The 24,111-nt window shown below is 39.1% G+C and overlaps 1 pseudogene; it reads right to left on the reverse strand.

The window, feature by feature from the left end:
- LOC133763288 (protein SPT2 homolog) overlaps positions 1-18,961 on the reverse strand; it is a 109,872-nt pseudogene extending 90,911 nt beyond the window's left edge.
- Between the last annotated feature and the right edge of the window lie 5,150 nt (positions 18,962-24,111).

Consider the following 24,111-nt stretch of genomic DNA (forward strand, 5'->3'; position numbering starts at 1 on the left):
CAGGTGCTTCTCCTGGTCTCTCACGTGGGTGCAGGGCCTAAGCACTTGGGCCATCCTCCATTGCCTTCCCGGGCCATAGCAGAGAGCTGGACAGGAAGAGGAGCGACTGGGACAGAATCTGGTGCCCTGACCGGGACTAGAACCCGGTGTGCCAGCACCGCAGGCAGAGGATTAGCCTATTGAGCTGTGGTGCCGGCCGATTGGTAGATTTCTGCTTTTGCCTTGGAAACAGGTGTTGAGCTGACTTGGAAATGCATAGTCCTTAGTGTACTTTTGTTTTCCCTTGGCTCATAATTCAGTAGAGGTTTGTAGTCGGTATATGTTAGCTACAACCCAAAACTTTGCTACTATATTGTAATGAAATCAAGCTGAACTAAATTCTGCTATATACAAAGAAATTTATTAAATACTAATTAGCAAACAAGAAAAAATAGTTTATACCGTTTGCTGGGAGGTTTCAGTCTTACTCCCTTGCATAAAGCTTCCTTCAAGGCAGACAGAAACATTCTAGGGCAACATTTCAGAGGCTGAATTTGGTTACCTTTATCACAGCCTTTACATATCTCCAAATCTTCTTAAACCAATGGTAGACACAGGACTTCTAAGGAAGTAAACCTTAGGTCCATCTCTGAAGGGAAAGCCTCTCTGGATTCCTATGCTTCATTCACACCAGAGTGGAGTGTATCTCAGATATTTTCACTTCTCCATGTTTCTGATTATCTTTAACTCATGAGTGTCCAGTTACAGATTCTTCATTTTAATATAATAACTACTAGTTTCACTATTTAAAATCTATTGTTGACATTAAATACATGGATTATCAAAGTCTTAGGTTAATAAAAATATTGACAATAGAAGTGCTTAGAGTAATTGCTTTGTGGAGTATCATCTTTCTGATAAAATACTGCCCAAGTGTGCATTCTTTTTCTTAAATTTTATTTAAGGTATACAAATTTTATGTATTTCACATATGTAGATTTAGGAACACAGTGATATTTCCTACCCCACCCTTCCTCCTGCCCACGTTCCCACCCTTCTTCCTCTTTCCTCTTCTATTCCCACTCTTAATTTTTACAAATATATATTTTCAGTTTACTTTATACTCATAAGATTAACCCTACACTAAGTAAAGAATTCAACAAATAATATGAAGAAAAGAACACTATTCCTCAACAGTAGAGACAAGGGCTGTAAACAATCATTGAAGCTCAAGATGTCAGTTTTACTCCAATACATTACATTTTAGGTACTCTATTAGTTACCACAGATTAGGGAAAACATTTGGTATCTGTCTTTTTGGGACTGGTTTATTTCAATAAGTATAATGGTTTCCAGCTGCATCGATTTTGTTGCAAAAAGACAGGATTTCATTTTTAAAAAATTGCTGAGTAGTATTCCATAATGTATGGACATCTGGGTTGATTTCATATCTTAGCTATTGTGAATTGAGCTGCAATAAATATGGGGGTACAGATTAGGGTAACCTGTCCCCAGAGTTCAAGCTTAAACTAACTAGCATGTATGTAATGCCATACTGTTCATGTTGAAGTTTTTAATAGTAAATTATACAAGTAGTAACAGAATTGGGGGAAGAGGAGATGGTCTAAGTACCAGGATGTACCTTAGAATTCCAGTCCCATGAAATTCTTCGTGAAAACAAAGTCCTTGATCAAATACAATAGCAGAACACTGCATATCATAGCACCATCTTGGAAACAGAAAATGCATGTTAGTTATTTGCAGGTGATGTTTTGCAGAAAAGAAAATCTGCTTAGCTTTGCATTATCCTGAATTTCTCAAATTTAGTTGAGCAGAGTTCTTTTTTCACTGCACTGTTGAAACCAGATTTCTCTGGGACATACTGTAGAAAACAGTGCTTCAGAGCTGATAGAAGCAGCTTTCTTAACCACCATTCCTTTCATAGACAATTCACATTCCCCTCCTAGAACTGGAGGCTAACAGGCTACTCTCTAATAAGTTCTCCATCAGTTGAGCTACATGCTTACAAAGAGTCAGTTGAGATTTTCCAAAAACCTGTTTGTTCCATTTGTACTCGCAATTACAATTATAAAACAATTAAATATTACATAATGCTATGACTTTTAAGTGTAACTATCAAGAATTATTGTTTCCTTGGAAAAGAAAGAATGCTTTGGAAAGACTCAGTAAACGAGAATTGCTGATGGTTTCATTGAATTAGGTGAGGCAAGATAGCTATCAAAGTTTTGGGGATAAAATCCCCCCAAAATTACCATATGCAAATTGCTTTAGAAGTATCTTTTAAGTTATTGATGTGTTTCAAAATGCATCATTATTTGAGGAAGAATTTAAATTAGTGGAGTCATACTCAAAGCCTTACATTTAAATAAAATATTTAAGATACATTTTTAAAAGATTTATTTATTTATTTATTTGAAAGTCAGAATTACAGAGAGCAAGAAAGAGAGAGAGAAGAAATAAAGAGAGAGAGAGAGAGAGAATCATTCATCTGCTGGTTCACTCCCCAGATGGCCACAACTACTCGTTCCAGGCCAGGCGGAAGCCAGGAGCCAGAAGCTTCTTCCAGGTCTCCCATGTGGTAACAGGAGCCAAAGCACCTGGGGCATTCTCTGCTGTGTTTCCCAGGCCATTAGTAGGGATCTGGATCAGAAGTGGAGCAGATGGAATATGAACCAGTGCCCATATGGGATGATGGATTTACAAGCAACAGATTTACCTGCTATGTGACAACACTGGCCCCCAAGATACATGTATATTATATTTTATTATTTCTAGATTTTACTGAATTTTTTAACTAAGTGACAAAGTACAGAAGCTATGGAAGTGAGGCAAAAGGGCTTTTGTTTGAGAGAGAATTAAATAGGAGACTTCACACACATAGAGACTTTGTGGTATGTTAAGATAGTCAACACAGACAGATTTTGTTCATGTCTTGTCAAGACAGGCTTGGCTTTCTTTAGTCTGTTACTCTGCTACCCTTGACTTGATGCTTTCATTTTTTCCCCAAATTTATTATTAGTTGATGGGATTGCTTGAGATCTTTTAAAAATCTTAGTTTCTCTCTGAGTTTGGTCCATGTGTATACACATGTGCATACTTTTGAGTCCAGTCCTCTGTATTTGGTTTCATCGCTGGTAACAAATTTTATCCATTATTAGTATAGTTTTCAGTGTTATTTTCTAGTGAAAATAACATTTTGAAAGAATATGTAATAAATAATATCTGATTTCTGTCTGCATTCTTTAAGGATTGGTCCCAAGGTAGCATACAATTTAAGGTTAAGGTTATTTTGTTATTTAAGAATTTTATCATCTATACTCACATGTGCTGTATAAACAAAGCAATTATTCTCCTGTGGACCAATTTATTCTTTTGAAATGTGAGAAACAACAGTCACTTCTCACGTTTAATAAAGACTGTGTTTGTAGAGAGATCTGTAGTTTATAAAAGTGAGGTGGAGAAATACTTCTGTTATGTACTAAATGGAACAAAATAAATTATTGCCTTGATCCTGTCATTAAAAGCAAAAGAAAGGGATGCAGACAAATTTGGAATTCACTCAATTTTTTCATCTTACAATTTTTACAAACAGCAGAAACAGTTAAGAGAAAGTAATTTGTCAAACTACATATTAAGCAAGTATTTGAATATGAAAAGGATGTTTCCAGTAAGTGTGATATTGCTTTTTGAAAATATTAAAAGTTCTTATGTTAGGGTAATAATTGAATGAATTTTTAAAAAAACTTGTTTATTTGAAAGGCAGAATTACAGAGAGGCAGAGGAAGAGAGAGAGAATTCTTCCATCCACAGGTTCACTCCCCAAATGGCTGCAACAGCTGGAGCTGAGCCAATCTGAAGCCAGGAGCCAGGAGCATCTTCCAGGTGTCCCTTGCAAATGCAGGGGCCCAAGGACTTGGGCCATCTTCTATCGCTTTCTCAGTCCATAGCAGAGAGCTGGATCAGAAGTGGAGCAGCTGGGACTCAAACCTGTGCCCATTTGGGGTATTGGCACTGTAGGTGGCAGTGACTTTACCCACTAAGCCACAGCACCTTCCTGAAGTCTTTTTTTTTTTTTAAATACCCTGCATGCTTCATTTTGACAGATTTTTGGTAGATATTTTGGAGGATGAATATGACAATGTAATGGGACTAAGGAAAGAGGTGGTATTGGATAGACATGTAAGAGACAGCTCTTTACTCTCAAAAGGAGTAATTTGGCATATGTTTTGTGAGCTGCATGTAGTTGTTCTAAACTCTACACAGAAAAAAAAGTGTCTAAACTCCAGTAACCTTTCTGCCCATATTTTATGTTGAACAGCATGGGTTATTTATCTTTGACACCTGTAATCTTTTTAGGCCCCTTCTAGTTACTGTGTTATGTCTTATTCCTGTAGTTATCTGTATCATTTCCTTCCTTCCTTCCTTCCTTCCTTCCTTCCTTCCTTCCTTCCTTTCTTTTTTTGACAGGCAGAGTTAGACAGTGAGAGAGACAGAGAGAAAGGTCTTCCTTCCGTTGGTTCATGCCCCAGATGGCGCTTCCTGGTCTCCCATGTGGGTACAGAGTCCAAGCACTTGGGCCATCCTCCACTGCCTTCCCAGGCCACAGCAGAGAGCTGGACTGGAAGAGGAGCAACTGGGACAGAACCGGCACCCCAACCAGGACTAGAACCCGGAGTGCCGGCACCGCAGGCGGAAGATTAGCCTAGTGAGCCACGGCGCCAGCCCATATCATTTTCTACAAAACAACCTAGTGGAACTATTGCATAATTACTTCATAGGACATGCATATTGTTGTAGTAATGAAATCTATTCTAGTCTCTTGGTACATCCATATGCCATTTTCCTTATTTTGATCAGTCCCATGAAGGAGGGATTACTTCTCTTGTTGTACTGTTATAGTTAAGCTCTTTCTTTCTTTCTTTTTTTTTTATAGGCAGAGTGGACAGTGAGAGGGAGAGAGACAGAGAGAAAGGTGGCAGACAGAATCCGGTGCCCCAACCGGGACTAGAACCCAGTGTGCTAGTGCTGCAGGCGGAGGATTAGCCTATTGAGCCATAGCGCCGGCCTAGTTGAGCTCTTTCTAAACCATATTCTTGAAAGATTCTCATGTTTCTAATCATTATTGCTTCCCAAGATCAATTTAGGTTACAATACAGTTCTTTTTGGGGGAACTTTCATTGTGTTAGAAAAGGAAATATTTTAAATAGGCAATCACATCACTCATTCATTCACTCAATGGACATGTATGGATCAGATAATTGCTAACAACCAGAGATATTAATATAGAGAAAATAATTCTTTGAAAGATTTCTCAGCATTTCTTTTTCAGATGTGACTTTATAGGAAACATATGGTACATATGAAAATACAGTCATACACGGCATAATGAGATTTCAGTCAAGGGCAAACTACATGTACAACACTGTTCCATAAAATTACATTGTCTGGTGACATTATATCCTTCTTGTTTTGTAAAGCACACTCTATGATGTTTACACAGTACCAAAATCGCCTAACAATACATTTTCTCAGAATGTATCTCTATTGTTAAGTGATACATGACTGTATATTTGAAATGGAGATCATAGGTATTTGCTAGAATGGGGCAAACATATCTGTTGACCTACATGAAAACATAGAGGTGGAAGTGACATTGTTTTTGGAGCAAGGGAGAGGGAATGGAGTAGATAGAAGCATTTTGTCTTAAATATTATTCATTACTGAAGTACACGAGTGAAAGTTGTGGTACTGTTTCTTTCAGGTGTGCTTCCTTTTGTGAATCTTATTTTGCAATGGAAATATACTGGTATTCTCAACATAACTGGCAATATGAGGAAGGTAGGGGACAAAGACAAAATAAGACAGGATTTTTATCAGATGAGCATTGACTTATTTGCACAATGGGCTCATGGGCTCTGTGTTATGGACAGTCAGCAGAGATCTCTTTCAGTGATTATTTCACAGATTTTTGCTCTCTTTGAGAATACAACCATTCTGAGAATATATGTGGCATATAGAAAAATGAAGGGAGGGAAAGTAGTCCTATTTCCAGCTTTACCCCAAAAGCTATTACTGGGATTTCCTTTTCCTGATGGACGGGGGAAGAGACACTGAGATGAATCCAGTACTAGGAATGGAGCCGTAGGTCCAGGCTGCTGCTCCCTGGATATGGAATTTCAGCCCTTGACAAGGACATGAAGAGGCTTATGAGCTTTCCTGTGATTTGTTTTTCTTTTTCCACCTTCTGAAAGTTTCCCTTGTTTAACTCCAGGAAGAATGAGGCAAATGCTCTAACACTTCCTATTCTACGGTCTCTGTGAGCCAAATGGTGAAGCCCTAGTCACAGAAAACATGCTCCCATGCATTTTAGATTAGCTGAGAAGAAATATCTGAGATACACGATTGAAGTGTGCATTCATTTGATTGCTAGAGTTTCACATAGAAACTGGTTGATGGAACAATGTATTTCCACAAAATGTGTAGACTATCCAAAATGTGTGGACCATGAGACTGTGTGAATAGAGATGAATTGTGTCTACTCGGTTAATAGAACAAGGAAGGAGCCACAAGCAAGTCACAGGACTATTTAAGACTGGTCAGTAGGGGGTTGAGGGAATTATGTCTCTTGCATAAGTTATCCTCAGTTTGAAATCTTCTTAGTACACTCCTAAAGCTGCTCTGTGGCTGACAGCAGTGTTAGGCTGAGATCTCTTAATCCCCTTATAGATCAGCATCTCTCTAAAATAAATCACTCGACTTTTTTTCCTGCTTAATGTTCCGGGGGATGACTTAGGAGACTAACCCTCAGATTTGAAGTGTTTGGAAACTACTTCTCTATTTGATCATTTTGAAATTTACTTAGCTCTGTTGACCTATTTAGTTTTCTCAAGGAAAAAATGGATTATATTTTACTACTTTTTCTACTTAAGTGCAAATATAATCATTGTTATTTTCTTGGAATATTTTTTGACCAGAATAAGTAGATAATTTGCTATTTTCAAAGTCTTAACCATAGTGGTTCTCTTTTTACACTCAATAATTCATATGTTGCTCTTTCTTCACAACTATGTACTTTTTAATCCATGTGTAATTTAGTAAGCACATATCATGTTTTCAGTGCTGTGCAAGAAACTGGAGCATACATAAGAAATCTGAAGCATCATTTATGTCTTTATAGAGGAAACAAAGAACAGTGAAATGTTTAACACTGTGGTGTTTACTATGGAAACCATTTATTAATAAATACTAAATACAGATGAATGAATGAATGAATGAATGAGTAAATGAGTGAAAAAGACTCATTCAAGGAAGAAACCATTGTGGGCTGGAATGTGTCACTGAGTAAACTGAGTATGAGCAGAGCCACGAAAGATAAACAGGGTTAGGTAAGTACAGGGAATAGAATGGGGAAGGTGTTCCAGATAAAGAGAGCAAAAGGAAAAAGGTAGAGTTGAGCATAGCATGTGTTTGGGACAGTTTGAAGAGATCAGAGAATAGAAGTTGAGCATTCCCCACTCCTTGATGCATAGACCTCAGGTTTGTGCCCATCCTGAAGTGATGAAACAGAATTGGTCTGTTCCCTCATGGCAATTCTATCCTCTTTTTTCCCAGCTTCCTATAGCTGAGGCCATATGTGACACCATTCTGGCCAAGCTGAAGATTGCTGAAGGCATTTCTGGGAAGGTTTTTATTCTAGGGATAAAATGTTATCTCTCTATTCCCCTCCATGTTGCTCTGAATGAAGATACAAAGTATGGAGACATGTAGCAACCTTGCTGTCATGACAAAAAGGCTAAGAGATGTTGTTTCTGATATTGCTGAACTGCTGAACACATACCAGCAACTGTCTAGTCTGAAAATTCTGCCTATGTAAGAAAAAAAAATCCAGTCTCTCTCTATTTAAAGCTCTTTAAGTCACACTTTTAGCTATTTTCAGTATTTTGGCATTATTTTAGGAATGGTAATCTGCAATAGTATACAAGATGAATTGGAAGAATATGAAAATTGAGGTGGTTGTTATAGCAACACAAGCATGAGTTTAAGAGGTTCTTGATAAGATTTATGGCAGGGGGAAAAGGAGGGATACAGACATCTCAGAGAAGAAGCAGAAGAATTCGGTATAGATTGAGTGAAGAAGAGAAGAGTGGGTAACTTCCAAGTTCCTAGACAGAAAGTCATATGGGATCGCCATACAGCTTTGGGCACAGGCAGATGATACTAAAGATGAGTTGTATTTTAAAGCATGTTGAGTTTTAGATGGTGGTGGAACATCCAAGTCAAAATACTTTGCAAATAGTTGGGCATACAGGTGAGTCTGTATTGTACCTAAGACTTTGGCCATGGACATTCAGATAAACACTGAATGATGTTTCCTTATGAGTGGAGAGGAATAAAAATGTCAGTTGTGAAAACATGAACACAGAGAAAGGAGACAACATAGGAATGAAAGATTAAATAGGGAATATTGTCACCAGAGCAAGGGACACTTAGTGGGGCATAAATAAATGTGTGATAGTAGAAAAAGAGTTTAGCATTAGGGAGTTTATTCCTCTGAGTTTGGAGAACAGAAGGGCAAGGGAATTCTGGAAATGAAATAAGTTAAAGAAAATAAAACCGGAATAGATGGAGTCACACATTAGGAGCTGGCTTGGTGGGGGTGGGGAGAAGTGGAGGGAGAGTTTTGGGTGCTTAACTCTGGAGTGCCTGCTGTGAGGTTGTGTATTAAAGCCTTCTCTGCAAAGATCAACAGGCCTATGTGAAGAATCCATCAAGGGTAAGGATGCATGAATCTGTGTCTTTTGTAGGCAATGCCAGAGCAGAAAAAAAGGAGCTGAGGAAGAGATAAAAAAATGTATGTAGAAGTTTCACGAGAGGAGTTGTGAAGGCAGAAGAATCTAGAACAGTTTTCCTGGAGAGAGAGGGAAAGAGGGGAGGAGGACACATCCACTGTGCCTGAGGATAGAGAATGAGGTCCAGAGGACAGAGAACAGGTTTGCAAGGTATGTTGAGGGAGATGGCCAATGAACAAAGTCAATGCAAATCTCAGTTGTGGAGCTGGACTTGGAGATGACGTGGCGCTGGCATTACCTGTTAATTTCTGGACATCATGGATTGTTACAGTAGAGATTTAGCTGGACATGCTTTTTGTTATTGTTGTTTTGCTTTGAAAAACTGGGGCAAAATTACATGGCATATACTCACAATTTGCTAGTGTATTGTTTACTTAGAAATGCTGTTTAGGCTGAGTTAGGCACACATCTAATGCGTTTATCTCACTTGGGTGAGTGTTCCTCAGTATGAACTGAAAAACTGTCAGCGTTCTAATTCTGACAATATTTTGCCTGTCTGCATATTGAGGTATTCTCTTGTAGTATTCAGCCTTGAGTTTCCTACACTGTTGCTGAAACCTGCCATCCATTCACTGTGGCTTCTTCCGGTGATCTCTGTGAAGCATGGTTTTTAAAATGTCCTTTAAAAAAGCATACTTCTTTAATGAGGCAGTAAATGGTATGTTGCATGGTTTCCTGACCATTGATACTTCCACACAGTAATGAAAGTAAATGAAGAACTTTGCTTTCAACTCAGGAAGAATCCTGAGAAACTTAGGTTTCCATTAACTTATAGAGGGGCAATTTCTGTATGTTGGAACTGCTGTTTTTTAAAGATTTATTTGAAAGGCAGAGTTTCATAAGAGAAGGAGAGAGAAAGAGATAGAGAGAGAAAGAGAGAGCGAGCGAGTGATCTTCCATCTGCTCGTTCACTCTCCAGATGACTGCCACAGTTAGGACTGGACTAGGCTGAAGCCAGGAGCTTCATCCATGTCTCATATGTGGAATGCAGGGAAGGCAAATGCTTGGGCCATCTTCTGCTGCTTTCCCAGGCCATTATCAGGGAGCTGAGTTGGAAGTGGAACAGCCAGGACACCAACGGGAGCCTATATGGATGGTAGCATTGTAGGTGTGGCTTTACTCACTATCCATCCCTGCCCCCAGAACTGGTTTTTAATATGTCTTATAGTACCAGTTTTATTATTTAGGAACTATGCATAAACCATAAAGGATAAAGATGATATATGCAAATTATTTTAATGGGTCTTTAGACCTTCTGATTTTCAAAAGTGAGACATTATGATAGAAAACTTGAAAAATATATACTTGAAAAGTATATAAAGGAGATAAAACTTACTCTTCATCCCAGCTTCTTGGAGGTAATTGCTGTTACTTTAATTTTTGGTAAGAGCAGGACATTTTTTTCCCTGAAATTTGAATCATATTAAACATACCTTTGTTTAATGTTTCAGTAGGCCAGTTAACTTCTAATGTAGTTTTCATTCTGAAAACTGCATAGGGTCAGCAAGAAAAGATGTTAGAAAGAGATAGCATGCAACATTAACAGTAGAAAGATTAATTTCTGTGGGAAAGAGGAAGGCTTACTAATTTATGACTTCTACTAGCTTTTTACTTAGAAAAAAATGTAGTTGCAATAAATAGTCCTTTGCCCTTAGTTGATGAAAGAAAAAGAATGATTTAGTTTTATTATGATATGTAGTGTATTCTTTTTATTATTAACTTTAAGTATGGAAAAATCTTAGTTTTATACCATGATTATAACTATTGACTTATATCCCAAAGTATAGAAAGCAATTTTGACTAATAAGACCCTTTATGTTGTCAGTTTATTTCTCTTTTAACATTTGTGTATAGTTTTCTGCATTATGTTTTCTAATGGACGTTGAATGCCCATTAGAATAAATCAACTGGCTATTCAAACCATATTTGCTTTAATCTTCAAGTATTTATTCAATTTTATAGTATTATAGTTTTATGAAGATTATGAATCATAAGAGTATAGATAATAAGAATCATTGCATCATGTTGGGTAGAAAATTAAAAAGTAATTTGGAGATGTTGTCCTCATTTTTATTACATAGAATATTTTTACTGTTATTTTAACTGTGGAAATATTTGGCATGTCAGTTAATCTTGCTTTAAAGAATTTCCATTTTGAAAATGAAAATGAAAAGGAATAATTATTTTTGTATTAATTTACATTTAATATAAATCCTTAAGAAATAAGCAAGAGTTGTCAAGAAGGATGACATTTGTGGTTATAAATTTTAATTGCCAGAAATCAGTGGATCAGCCAAGATTCAAATGTTAATTTTTAAAAAATAGACACTTACTTAGGGATTTATTTTTTTGGACACAGATGAAATACAAAAACAAATGGAAATTGTCAATAATGGCATATAATTGCCTATTTTGAGTTTAGCTTGATTATTTTGAAATGAAATCCTCGGGGATGAGGTAGGGCATAAGGGGGAAGAAAAATCTTGGAAGTAAGCCCTACCAGGATACAATTGTACCAGTTAATTTGACAGAGATCTTTATTGTGCATCTCTCAGCAGCCTAAATTTTATTTTAATGAGCAGTCAAAAACTGTTGTTGAGTTGATTTTGAATTAAAAGGGCAACTGATGGAAAAGTAACACACTATTTATTTCTCTTGAAATTTTCAAAATCCAGTATTGGCAAACCACCGCCTGTTGATCTAGTCCAGCCTCCATCTGTTTTTGTAAATAAAGTTTATTGGAACATAGACACCCTCATTTGTTTATGTATTATTATTCATGGCTGTTTTCATGCTTTATTGACAGAGTTAAGAAGTTGTGACAGAGACTATATAGGCCACAAAATCTAAAATGTTGACTATCTAGCTCTTTACTGAAAATTTTGGTCAACATTTTGTGTAAACTTTCCTCTTAGAGTCTTTAAACCTAGAAGTACACTATTGTTTACATGTAAATAAAGAATAAGATTACCAAGATGCTAAGGGAGATAGAAAAGAAGTAAGAAACTGGCTCTTCCCTTTGGAGAACTTTCTAGATAAGACATAAATAAATAAATGAATAATAAATAGAATATTTCACTGTATAGTAAAGGATAAAATTATATCATGCTAGCTAAAACTCCTCCCATGTTCTTATCATAAACATGTAAATTGAAAGTCACTTCAGTTCGGCCAGAGTGAGTCCTCAAAATTACAAGATAAGCACACCAAGCACTCTAATACATTAAGATTTTGTTTAACTTTATGATTTGGAAAAGTCAGCCTCCGTATTTTGCCTTGTAGTTAAATGGTCATATCTAGGTTAGCCAGAGTTCTAAAGGAATCTGAGGGTTTTCTGGAAATTGTGGCGTCATAAAGGATGATGTGATAGGACCTAGATGGGGAGGTTTGGGATCAAAACAAGGTGGAATTCTGTCTTCAGAGACTTTACTGGGGCTGTGAAAGATGAAATGGAACACAACTGAACATACATGAGGAAAAGGATGAACTTGGAATGGATACTAGAAGCGATTATAAATTGATATGAACTTGCATGAAAACATAAGTCACATGAGATGATGCATCTAATTTGTTTCATCTCCATTTGGTTTTTCTCTTGATTTTCTTGTATTGTAATAAAGCAGACCTCAGCTTTAATAAGTAGAGTGTTTCTTTTCTTTTTTTTTAAGATTTATTTATTTATTTGAAAGGCAGAGTGACACACAGAGAGAAAGAGAGGCAGAGAGAGAGAGAGAGAGAGAGAGAGACTTTCCATCTGCTGGTTCACTCCCCAATTGACCCTAATGGCCAGAGCTGCACTGATCCGAAGCCAGGAGCTTCCTCCAGGTCTTCCACTGCTTTCCCAGGCCATAGCAGAGAGCTGGATTGGAAGTGGAGCAGGACTCAGACCCACACCCATATGGGATGCCGGCACTGCAGGTGGATGCTTTACCCGCTGCACCATAGTACTGGCCCCATGGAGTGTATTTTTTTTTATGCACTAAAATGACTATCTTAGGGAAGGCAGATGAAAATCTAGATGAAGATACCTATTCTCCTTGCCTAACTCTTGCATGTGAATAGTGGGAGATTATGATTTTTTCCATGGAGTCCAGAATTGTGGCACAGCAGGTTAATCTGCTGCTTGTAACACTGACATTCCATTTCAGAGTGCTGATTCTTGTCTAAGCTACTCTGCTTCCCATCCAGCTCCCTGCTAATGCACTTAGGGAGGCAGCAGAAGATTGCTTGAGTGATTGAGCCCCTGCTACCCATGTGGAAGACTAGGATGGAGTTCCTGGATCCTGCTTTTATTCTGGCCCAGATCTGTCTATTCCAACCATCTGGGAAGTGGAACAGTGGATGGAAGCTCTCTCTCTCTCTTTCTCTGTCTCTGCCTTTCAAATAAATCTTTTTTAAAAAATGAGTTTTCCATGGTTGAGCAATTTTGTCATGCTATCCCAAGGACAAAATTATGTAGAATAAAAGAGAGGTCAGTGTGGTGACCTGGAATAGCTGTGAACAGCCTTGTGGAAAACATTGGATTGAGCTCAGTTTCTGAAGAAAGAATGAAGTTGGCTTTCTAGAAATACAATAGGTGACTCTAGAATTTGAGTGAGTGCCCTAGTCCTTTGTGGCTGCTGTAATGAAGTGCCTTGACCAGGTAATTTATAGTTGACAGAAATCTATTGCTCAGAGTTACAGAGGCTGGGAAGTTCAAATCAAGGTGCCGGCAGATTTGGTGTCTGGCCCAGTCCTCATAAATAGTGTCTTCTAAGTGTGCTCACATGACTAACGGGGCAAACAAGCTCTCCTTGGATGCTTTGATAAAGGCACTAATCCCATTCACCTCCTAGAAACCCCACCATGGCACTGGGGACCATATTTCAACATATGATTTTGGAAGGACCACAACAAGCATTCAGACCATAGCAATTAGTGTGGTTTATGTGGAGGAAGAGCTATGGTGAATAGTTCATACCTTAAGTGTAGTAGAATAGTTGGGTAGCAAGAAGGGCAAAGAGAGGTGGAGATGGGAAGGTGGTGGGATGTAAAGGAGGTAAGGTTAGCTTCCATGATTCCATTACATTACAAGGCTGAGTGTTTAATGTTCCAAAGTATTTCTGGAGTGAATAAAGAGAGGTAAGCCAGTGTGTGCAGGTCTATCTGGTTTGGTAGTCACCAGGAATGTTTTGCTCTGCTTCTAGTTGTAATAACTGTCAGAGCACATTCCCAGAAGGGAGAAACATCAGGTGACTTAAATATAACAACATAAAATCTTCTCTTAATAGCTCGTACCTGTAGCTTTTTCACCTTCTGATTTAAACCTTTTGAAGAAAAATATGGAGGCATAAATAGGAAATAAATGAAATTGGCATCTAGTTTTATTTCACTTTCAAGCTAATTGAGACCTTTTCCTTTTGAGAGTAATCACAGAGAGAAAGAAAAAAGAAAAAGGTATGACCCTTTCTCTTACTTCTTCAAATAGACTTTTCTAATAAGCATTGTTTTTTAATTAAGAGGCATGGCAAGCAAATTTTCAATGTCATTTAACCCTAAGTTCTCTTAATGAGGAGAGAGGTTGGCTATTCAATACCCCCAGGGAATGGCAATGTTGCTGGCAGAAGCAGCAGAAGCAGCAGGTGCTTATAGGTCCAAAAATTCACAGCTCATTAGGACTGCTGTAAATCACAGCATTTTCCACGCCTTTTGAGTGAAACTTGGCACCTGCATCTTATTCCTGTGTGGTGGTCACACCATCCCTGGCTTGAGTAACATTGATAGATGGCACCTTCTATTGAATGATGAAACTCAGTGGGCTTCTGCCAGTAATGATGGAGTGGGAGACAGAAAGTTTCTGCAAAAAAAGAAAACAGGAAGATACCAAGGAAGCCTGTCTGTAAAGGTAAATGTGAAGACGCGATGGGCGCATCAGCTGTGGCATTCTAGGCCTTGGAAGAGCTTGACTGAAGGTTGTGAGAAAGGATGAATGCCCCAGCATCCAAGTACACGTGGGCCTCTGCAGGTGGGGCTGGTGTGGAGGGAGAGGCGATGACGTTTTGTGAGTTAACAGTTGGGCTGCTGCAGTTCAGGCTGATGCAGAAAGAGTTCCAGCTAGCAGTTGCCTGGTTTGGGCATGGAAATGGCTCTGACTTAATATTAAGGATATCTGTCTCCCGAGGCTTGTTTTTCTTCTTTTTGTTTCCCCCAGGTTGTTGTTATTACATGTGAGCAATATTCTTTTTTTTTTTTTTTGACAGAGTTAGAGAGAGAGAGGTCTTCCTTTTCCATTGGTTCACCCCCCAACAGCCACCACGGCTGGTGTGCTGCGCCGATCCGAAGCCAGGAGCCAGGTGCTTCCTCCTGGTCTCCCATGCAGGTGCAGGGCCCAAGCATTTGGGCCATCCTCCACTGTCCTCCTGGGCCACAGCAGAGAGCTGGACTGGAAGAGGAGCAACCGGGACAGAATCCGTCGCCCCAACTGTGACTAGAACCTGGAGTGCTGGCACCACAGGCGGAGGATTAGCCTAGTGAACCGCTGCTTCAGCCAGGCAATATTCTTAAGATTTGGAAGAAATAAAAGAGTTGAGGAAAATAGACTTAATCCAAAAAGTAAAAGTGATTATTGTTAGTACTCAGTAGGTGCTTGAGGATCCTTTTTACCTCTTGTGTCTCAGGGCCTTGGGGGATGGGCGTGGCAGAGGAGGAGAGAGAAAATAAAAGGGAAAAAAGCCTGCTTCTATTTAGGTTTCACTTTGGGAACTTTCAGAATGATAAAAAGAGAAAAGGGTTTGGAGAGACTCCTCTGTGACTGCAAAGTTTGAGTCAGGAGGAGGAATGCCATCACGGGTCCTTTGCACAGTTGGGCGACTGGGGTTCACATACCTCAAAACAGCTACAAGAGAGGTTATGGTGTGTTAACACAAGGAAATGATAAGTGTATGAGGTGATGGCTATGCTAACTACCTGTTACACAGTGTACACATGTATGGGAACATCACGTTGTACTTTATAAACATCTGCAATGATTTGTGTGTAAAACACAATTAGAAAATTGAAAAGAAAAGAGAATAAAATAAAAAACTCTTTCAGTTCAAATCTGAATGCTAAAAGACTGTTTTGTCTGATGTAAGAAGATTTGCCACTAAATCTCTAAGCATTCCTTTGGCTTAGATGGTGGTAGTTGAGGCTTACATGAATTATTCAGTTGGCCAGCTGGACAGATATGAAATTATTTGGCATTAAAATTCTTCTTTCGTACTTTTCTTCTAAAAAGTCTCTGTCCTATGATTTTTCTCTTCTTTGCCTCTATTTCCTATTTCTTTCTTCGCATCTGTTCAAGAACAGCTGGCAACTATCTCTCAAGAGGCTTGAGTGATCCTGGCCCGAGCAGTTTGTTTCCTAGTCAACACCTTCACGAGCTGTTTTTGATTTTTTTGAAATTGCTTTTCTGTAAATAGTCATATTTGGAGTTACCTTGCAGTATAATTATTTGAAGGGGAAACATTCTAGCATGGTACAACCACAATGTTACGATTGGAAATTAAGCTGAGTCTGTTCTCTCTTTTAAGTTAAATTGCTAGATTTTCCTGGCTTGAATGCAAAATGAAATCAAATTAAAGGGTTGGGGAAGACAAGAAAGTAATGAGAACAAACTCATTAGACAGGGGACTGACATGTGGGTAACAAGAACAACAGAGGAGTCTTCCATATTGATGGAAAAATTTCCACAGGTTCCATGGGGGCTTTCAACATGCAGTAGAGTTTTTAGAAAGAAGCTTTTTATTTTTCAGTAATTTTAGACTAATGGAACATTTGTAAAGATAACATAAATAGTTCCTGTACTCCTTACTCAGCTTCCTCTAATGTTAATATCTTATTGTTTTATGTTTGTAATAGTTATGATAAGCATGAGTCTATTATTTATAGATGTCACCCTTTCTTATATTACTAGAAGAAAATTAGAAATAATTATCTTTCTACTCCAAATTTTGTATTCTTGTTTGCACTCTAAGAATATGTGTTATTTTCTGAGGTTCCCAGAGCCTATGGCCAACGCTCTGTGCTATTTATAAGGAAGAATTGTCTGTCCATGAATTCACTGCCCTAGGCTTTCTACAAGAGTAAGGTTGGTAAGGTTTGTTTGGAGACCTTGAATCCCCCGGTTTATTCCTTTACATTTGTTAATGGTGACTCCTTTTTTCCCCACAGTTAAACCTCTCTTCTGTACTGTTAAAACCGGCTTGTAGGAGAGAGTCCCAAATGCATTCGTATCAGGAAATAAAATTCAAACCATGGCAACAGCTTATCAATGCTCATTAAAGAAACTGTCTTTCTCCAGGTTATTTACATTTTAGCAGGGATGAAAAACTTTAGGTCCAAGCTTCCCAAATTTAGGATGTTACCATGGCAGTTTATTCTGGAAAATCACTTTGGAACGTTCCTTAGCAAGTCTCACTATTTTTATATTAAAATGCACACAGAGGGAGCAGGAGTTGTGGCAGTGGGTTAAGCTTCTGTTTGTGACACCTGCATCTCATATCAGAGTGCTGGTTCATGTCCAGCTACTCTGCTTCCTATAATGCATCCTGGGAGGCTTCAGGCTGATGGTTCAAGAGCTTGTCCCCCGTTCCACCACATGGGAGGTGTTGATGGAGTTCCAGGCTCCTGGCTTGGCCCTATCCCAGCCACGGATGTTGTGGGCATTTGGGGAGTGAACCAGCAGGTGGAAGATCTCTTTCTGTCACTGTCTCTCTCTGTTTCACACTACCTTTCATATAGATGAAAGTAAATAAATATTTTTAAAAATGCATAAAAGCACATGGAATTATTTTGGGATATGAAATAAAATTTGTGCATTTTAAGATAAAGTTTATCTTAAAAGGGGATCCTTTGGGGTTCTCTGGCATTGGACAGTCTCCATTGGTCTGAGTTCACTCTACCTTGTTTTTGTGACTGCTTAGGTTGAAAAAAAATGGAAAAACCACTGGCCCACACTAACTGATGTAAACTTTGAAATGAAATTTTAGCACCAACCAGGATAGGTTTGTAACTTATCCTCTGTTTTGATGAACTGTTAAAACAAAAACAAAAACAAAAACAACAACTGCACATACACTTAGAGTCTGATCAACCCTCTCTTTTTGGATTTCACTTAACATGTCTTTTTAGCACTTGATAAATATTTTTTAAATGAACAAATGAATGAAGAGATGGAGCATATTTTACAATATAGAGGGGAGAGGGGACTGACTGGTCAGGCATCCTCCTCAGGGAGCTGGGGCCATCTAAATAAAGAGATGCCTCACCCTTTGTTTCTAGCCTGGAGAAGAGACTGGTGCCTACAAATTACAGTTCTAGTCTCTGCATTTTATTTATTTATTTACTTTTCCCCAGACACCTTTTATTTAAGGTATACAAACCTCATGCATTTCATAAATTCAACTTTAGGAACATAGTGATTCTTCTGACCCTACCTGCCCTGCCACCTGCACTGCTACACTTCTTCCTCCTCCCTCTCCTATCCCCATTCTTATTTTTTTACTGAGATCTATTTTTAATTAACTTTATACACGTAAGATCAACTCTATACCAAGTAAAGAGTTCAATAGTATGAAAAGAAAAAAAAACTGTTCCTCAACAGTTGAGACAAGGGCTGTTAAAAGTCATCGCATCTCAGAGTGTCAATTTCACTTCTATAGATTACCTTTAAGATGCTCTGATAGTTAACACAGATCATGGAGAACATATGGTATTTTTCCTTTTGGGACTGGCATATTTTACTAATTATAATGTTTTCCAGTTGCATCCATTTTGTTCTAAATTAGAATTAATTAAGAATTATATCGTTCAAGGGTACAAATGTAACTGAAGAGCAACTGTCAAGAGAAGGCAGTGGGAGCTTGGGAAGAAAATGAGGTTTAGAGTTTGAGAGATCAGGGTTCAAGCCTTGTCTGCACCATTTTACCCTGACAGTTACGTTTCCTATTGGGCCTTGGTTTCCCAGTATGAGAAGTGGGAATTGTCTGATCTAATGCGAGAACAAAACCCGAGAGTGCATTTAGCTTGTGAGCCCCTCGCTGGACATTTTGCTGTAAATCTGTTCCTTCTGCTACCACTCTTCCTGTCTGCATGTCTGAGGGTTCAAGACCTGTAGGCCGAGTCCCAGCTCTGCTCTCCAGCTGGATTTAACCAATGTGATACACTGGTAGTAGAGGAGAGAGACTGCAAGAGCTGTGTTTGCTTTGTGGCTTTAGCTTATGCAAGACAAGTCCACTGTGGTTCCAGCTCCTTCCATGACTTTGGCCCTTGGGTGCTGGTAATACTGCATCCCCTTTTTGTCCCTCCAGCTCAGGAATGGTGGTGGCTACCTGCTGCAGCTAATGACTGGGCTTGCCTCATAGCTCTTTCTTGGCTTTTCATCATTGCCTGCACCTGTTTATCAGATTCCTTATATTAAAAACCTCCTCCTTTAAACAATGTGGGGCAGTGTCTGTTTCCTACATTGGACCCTTATTGAAAAGTCTATTTTAGTAATCTAGCTGTGAGCTAGGCTGGCTGTGATTGGGATGGAAGGCAAAGAGAGGCATGTAAAAGAAGGAAGGGCTAGAGCAGGGAACCATTAGATGGAAGGGAAGAGTTCAGGAGAAATTAGTTCAGATAACCTGCCTGCCTGTGGAGGAGACAAGCCTTTGGGAGAGGAGCTGGCTTTGGGGTGGAAGCTGTGGGTTTGGTGTTGAGCGTGTCTGAGGAGGTAAACACTTCACTGTCTCTTTGCCCTTTGCATTTCCCACTTAAGTGTATTGCAGTTGCAGGAGCATTTCCGGAGTTGCTTTTCTCTCTTGGGAAAGGGTAAAAAAGTTCAGAGCAATGTGTGGCCCAGAAGAGAATGCCCCCAGGAGCTTGCTGGGTCTAGATGTTGTCTCTGCAAGTGTACTGTCTCCAGCCCCATCTTAGTAGCTTTTGTGGAGATGGAATCGGAGGCTGGATGCTCCTGCTCTTTGCCAGTTGGGCAGCAGCTCTCTCCCAAAGGGACCAAGATGAACAGGCTGTTCCTCTCACCAGTGCAACATTTGCAAGAGCAGTGCTGTGGGAGGAGATAAAATTGACTTCCAAATGGCCTGCAGAAATCCAGGGACATTTTTGGGATCAGCTTTTAGGTCCAGACTTAATAAGCAAAACAGCTGATATTTTAGGTTTTGATTTCCCTGTGGATTAAGATAATTCAGAGTGAGGATGATCAACTTCTCTATGGCAGGCTGGGATATGCTTCTCAATGTGCTGGGGCGCTGTGGAAAATAATGATCTCTGAGGGAGAGGAACACTTCTACAGCTTCAGGAATAATACCTAGATATATTAAGAAATGACCTTGTTCTACCACTCTTCCTGTCTGTATGCCTGAGGGTTCAAGACCTGAAAAACAAGCATCAAATGCATCTTGGCAAATCAGAGAGAGCAGAATATATGGCATTCATGATGTTTTATTTATGTGTTGGTAAATAGAACACACTAATAGATGAAGATGCACAGGAAACACTTCCCAAACTTTCTTTCCAGATACTTTTCAGTCACGTTGTGCAGGTCGAAGGTTCTGGGAAGAAACAGCTAGTTCTCTGACCTGCCTTCTGCAAATATAGCATTTCCTGTTTTGTAGGAACATGGGGTTGAAAAATACACAAACCAACTGATTCAAACACTTAAACTCATAATATTCACAAACCTCAGTGACTTCTGGTCAAAGCTTTTGTTTACAGGGGGCAGGGAAAGAGAGACACAGAGACAAAGAGGGACAAAGCAAGAGAGGAGGGGTTGGAGGCAGAGAGAAAGGAAGGTAGAGAGAGACAGAGGAGAGAGAGAGAGGAAAAGAGAGAGAGATTCCAGATGTCCTTGGAGCGTCATATGCTATCTGACTTCCAGATAATCTCTAGTTAATTGAATGACTTATTCATTTGAATCTTAAAAGCATTGATATTCTACAGTTTCCCAAACTTTTTATTTTCTGTGTTTTTTCTGACTCTGAATGAATTAGATTGGATGGGAGGAAACCATTTACATTATGTCCACCAAAATAGGGTGAGGAGAGGCATGTTTCTTCTTGGATTGATGTTACTAAATCCTTTTATCATTAATAAAGCCTTTTATCTCATAACAACCCAGATAATGTACAATTGAAATCAACTGCTGACCTCAGGGTGCAGGCAGATTTTTTTGATAGGGGTTGTGTAGCCAGTTTCACATCTTCCTTTCCTTTTTAATAAATGGTGAAAGCTCTGGTGCTGTCATACAAATAAATGCTGTCGCATTTATTTGTAGTGATAGGGATGATGCTCATCCCTGTTTCATCACCCTGAGCAGCGATCACACAAACACAATGGAACCTGACGTGCTGGCAGCCTCTGCTCATTACAGCTTTCCAGCCAACGTCCTCACTCACGGCTGGATGTCAAGTGGTGGACTGGTTCCAAGTAGGAAAGGAAAATAATTGGCTTTGGAAAGAAAGGGATTGTTAACATTTCCATATGAAATTCCCACCACTTCTCATCTTCAGACTGGGAGGTGGTTACACTAAGATGCCTTTATTTCAATTTTGAATTTCAAACTATTTAAAGAAATGGAGAAATTATTGTAGACAACAGCCCTTTCAATAACATTTCCTTGTCTCTATGTTGTTTATTAAATTATTAATTATCTGCTAATTAAAAATAGCGAGAAATTCTAGCAAGAACATTTTTCATCAAGTGAGTCTTTTGGTTAAAGAATTTTTACCTGTTCTTAAAAGGAAGTGCCTTTGGGGGGAGGAAATAAAGACAATGTATGTGAAAACTTATATAACAGAGCCTGACACAGAGAATCATAGTAGCTGTTTCATCTTTCATTATTTTTGTGGTGTTTGCTTTTGTGATGATTAGCACTTGGCAGCCTGCTAACTGCATTACTAAATTTTGTCTTCATGGAGTAGCTCCTAATGACTGAGACCTCGCTGATTAGACAGATTGGTTGGAGGCTGCTGACACTCATTTGACACTGGGATACCACATTTGATACCTGCACAGCTTTAACATCAATAAAAAAAAAATAATTCTGTTTCAACCATTGCTACCCATAATCCTTGATTTTGGCTTTTTAATAAAAATAGGTTTTTGCTTGAGGATATAACACCTGTTGAGCTGTTGACAGAAACTGCACCTGGCATTGTGTGGGTTCCCTGGTAAAAACACAGGGATCTTCATGTTTCATTGTATTTTTAATAATACTAAGTAAGTAGAAGAATTAAACTTATGAATCATTATAGAACTGCTTTTCTTAATGGAGATGTGCCTCTTTATCTCTTGGTAATTAATACTTGGTGGTTCTAGGCTGGCGCCGTGGCTCAATAGGCTAATCCTCTGCCTTGCGGCGCTGGCACACTGGATTCTAGTCCTGGTCAGGGCGCCGGATTCTGTTCCGGTTGCCCCTCTTCCAGGCCAGCTCTCTGCTGTTGCCCAGGAGTGCAGTGGAGGATGGCCCAAGTGCTTGGGTCCTGCACCCCATGGGAGACCAGGAGAAGCACCTGGCTCCTGGCTTCGGATCAGCGTGGTGTGCCGGCTGCAGTGCGCCGGCTGCGGTGGCCATTGGAGGGTGAACCAATGGCAAAGGAAGACCTTTCTCTCTGTCTCTCTCTCACTGTCCACTCTGCCTGTCAAAAATAAAACAAAAAATTAGCCGGCGCCGCGGCTCACTAGGCTAATCCTCCGTCTTGCGGCGCCAGCACACCGGGTTCTAGTCCCGGTCAGGGCGCCGGATTCTGTCCCGGTTGCCCCTCTTCCGGGCCAGCTCTCTGCTGTGGCCAGGGAGTGCAGTGGAGGATGGCCCAAGTCCTTGGGCCCTGCACCCCATGGGAGACCAGGAGAAGCACCTGGCTCCTGCCATCGGATCAGCGCGGTGCGCTGGCCACATCACGCCAGCTGCGGCGGCCATTGGAGGGTGAACCAACAGCAAAAGGAAGACCTTTCTCTCTGTCTCTCTCATTGTCCACTCTGCCTGTCAAACAAAACAAAACAAAACAAAATACAAAAAAAAAAAATTCTTTGTGGTTCTAAATTATAATCCTTGATGTAATAAAGTTCCTCTCAAAATTATGAAGAACTCATTTTGCAGTGGAGAGGTTTGTAACACAGGTGATCCAGGGAAGAAGGTGTTCCAGGCTCTTGGAAGCTTCATTGAAGAAGAGGAGGAGCTAGTTGGGAGCTAGTTGGGATGTCTCCAGGTCTCCCTTTGTAGTGTGGGAAGAGAAGTGGCGAAGAAACTTTCAGTTATTTACTGTGTATGAAGTTGCTTCAGAAAGTTCATAGAAAATAGAATTAAGAGAAAACTGTATTTTGGGGCAAAAATTCTTAAAATCCATTCATAGTTATTTTATAGTTCTTATTTACCATGAGCTTTATGAAGACCCCTATATGCACTGATTTAAAAACATTTTGCACTAAAATAAATTTGCCTTTTAATTCAATTTTCCACAAACTTTCTGAAATATTTCCCTACAAGTTGCTTTGTATACATTGTTTTACTTGATACTCTAAGTACCTCTTTTAAGGCAGGTATTATGCTGATTTGATAGGCTCAGAGACATGATTCGTTCAATATTGCATGTGAACAGAACAGCAGTATTAAAAAGAGAAGTTTAACATTAGTTTTGGATACACAGTATATTTTGTGGAAATCCATAAAAATTTATATCTTATAATTGGTGCACTCTTCTGTATATATGCTACACTTCAATAAAAACAAACACACAAAGACAAATAGGTCTTCCTGACCCAAAGTCTATGCCTTTTTTTTTCTATCATACTCCCTCCAAAGAAGCATCTTATGAATGGAACTTAAAGTACTTTACAGCTAATTTCCTCCATCAGTCATAGTCAGGTGTGGCCAGAAATAGTGCTACTCTATTCACTGGACCTGGCATTAAAAAACTTAGATATTTCCAAGCTAAGATACATTCAGAGAAGTTCAATTTCCTAAAGCCTAGGATGCATATGTGCTGGACTTAAAAGACAATTCCAAAATCATGTTTTGAAAATGCATTAATCTTTTTGCAGAACTGTTCATAATAATGAAAAGCTGGGAAAAAATAGAAATATCTATTAAGAGAAATTCAGTAAATTAATACTTAAATTCCCTAAAAACTGACTGTGAATGATGCTGATGATACAGTGTGGGGTGAAAATTCAGATGGAACATTATATTAAGTATGATGACATTTTGTTATTGTTTTTTGTTTTTTTATGTAATATTTGCATTATA

Source organism: Lepus europaeus, chromosome 1 (genome assembly GCF_033115175.1).
Source record: "Lepus europaeus isolate LE1 chromosome 1, mLepTim1.pri, whole genome shotgun sequence".
Classification (NCBI taxonomy): domain Eukaryota; kingdom Metazoa; phylum Chordata; class Mammalia; order Lagomorpha; family Leporidae; genus Lepus; species Lepus europaeus.